The sequence below is a fragment of the Amphiura filiformis genome, chromosome 5, assembly GCF_039555335.1.
Source record: "Amphiura filiformis chromosome 5, Afil_fr2py, whole genome shotgun sequence".
NCBI classification, from domain to species: domain Eukaryota; kingdom Metazoa; phylum Echinodermata; class Ophiuroidea; order Amphilepidida; family Amphiuridae; genus Amphiura; species Amphiura filiformis.
In genome coordinates this window covers 20,298,241-20,300,471 of record NC_092632.1, presented here as the reverse complement: position 1 = coordinate 20,300,471, position 2,231 = coordinate 20,298,241, and positions in this window count along the sequence as shown.

Here is a 2,231-nt window from a genome sequence, read left to right as displayed (position 1 = left end):
ACATTCTTGGATCTGATCATTTTTCATTGGCACTTACAGACTACTCAAAAATTAAAGTAAGTTTGTCTGTGAAAGGGCTGTAAAAAAGTCCCTAAAATATCCCAAGTTGCAGGTTTTTTATGCTTTTTTGGTAAAAAAGGTCAACATTTTGGGAAGAAGGTCCACTTTTCACAAAATCACCCCTTAAAAATGCCTGCATATGGGCCTGGTTAATACTGTGTTATTGCAAGCTCTTTCTGATGAGATACCGTAGAATTCCGTCTAGAAGCATATATGCCTCTAAACGAGGGTTTTTTTAACGAAAGATATGAAAGGCCAATACCCTTCTCAAAAACATTCCAATAGATTGGTCCTACAAATATACATGTTTGTACAGCTGCTTTTATTAGTAATATAGTTGTTCAAACTCCAAATAACGTTTGTGCTGAGAGTGTCTGCCTCTTGTCTCTTGTGTCAAAAAAAACTCGTTTAGAGGCATATATATGCTTGTAGACGGAATTTTACGGGAGATGACACAAGCCTAATTTATAATAGTTCAAACTCAAAAGAAAGGTACACTATAATAGTACTAAATATCCAAGAATGTAACCATCTGTACCATACTGTTGCAGCGTGATATTACGTGACATTTTACTCAAAAAGCTTGATGAGAAAATGTTGCAATTATATGAGAATTCTATTGTAGGTTATTTCAGGTTGTGCGGTTAAACAAAACCTTATCAAAGAAAAAAATAGATGAAAGAAAACAGGTCTGTTTAGTTACACATGCACTATCACACTTCACTGGAGGCAGCCTAGTCAATCTATTACACTTGCAATAAGGAACGATATATGCTTTTGACTTTTGCCGAGAATAGAATGATATATGGAACCTTTTTTTTTTTAATTGTAAGACAACAATCAGTAATAAAATCAACTTGGAGCTATACGTTCATTTCCTTATACTATATTACAGTTTTACTTTCAATATGCAGTTAACAAGGGAGAAAGGCAAATGAAATGTGTTGCCGAGAGGCTCAACATATTACTTTTTGTTTTCTTTCTTCTCACTTTCAGAATGAAGCGCTTTAATCACAAGGATGTCTTGTATAGATTGGATCATGGTATAAACACTACTTATTATTCGTCAGTCGGTAAACATTGTGAAAACACTCGCATTTGTATCCTTCCCAAATGTCAATGGCAACATATGACATTCATACGAGGCTAAAAGAATACATTGTATCGCTAGTAGCACATATTCATTTGATACTCCCAAATGGGGGAATAACTCCCCGAGATCATTTAACTATTTTGTAAAGAAACAAAATTGGTACATCTTTTATGTCATAAATGAAGCATGCATAGTCATATTTCTTTTCAGTAAGAGTTCTATAACCTGTTTTATGAAGTGTGCTTAAAATATCATCATATTGCAAATTTTGTTCATTTCTGCCTTCCAGTAGAATGAATAGTAAGCCTTCAAATCTTACCTTCCCAGAATCATTTGCAATACAGTTTCATCAAATGACATTCCCATTTACTTTGTACAGGTTCCCTGTTTGCAATTTGAGAATAGACTGGCTAAACATAGGCCACCTCTGCATGGGCCAATAGTTAAGAAAAAACATATTTTGCAAAATCTAGATGTGCAATGAGGTACATTTCGTCATACTTTATCGACCCATGTTGCACTACTACATAGCAAATCAATACTGGCAAATAAAAATGGGAGAAATGCATTATGGGAAGTGTAAGATATGCCTTCAAGTAATCATGGTAATACATTTGTATGAGAATAATTCTCACAAAACCAAGTTTATACATCATTAGTTCAAAGGTGCAACAAGGTCCTATCTGCAATAGCTGCCCTATAGACATTTGACCATTTCTGCATTCTATATTGTACACATAGGACACCTGGCAGCTATTGCAGATAGGGCCTTTTGACACTAAACTCTAGATTTGCTTGATTTGATTGTAAAAACATGACATTTAAATGTGTTTTCTGTGACACTGTAAATTTGATTAAAATATTATACATGACAAGTTGAATTAATACCAATTCGTTAGGGATGCTATTATATGATGCAAAATAAACACAAATGTGGCATAATTGAGGGTAATGAGTTGTTTGTCGCACATTTGTAACAAATTAATCTATTTTCATTTTTCCATGTGACATTATCTTTTTTTTAATGAATTTCATTAATTTCACCCTATACTGTTTATGCTTCACCATTTTTTTTTTT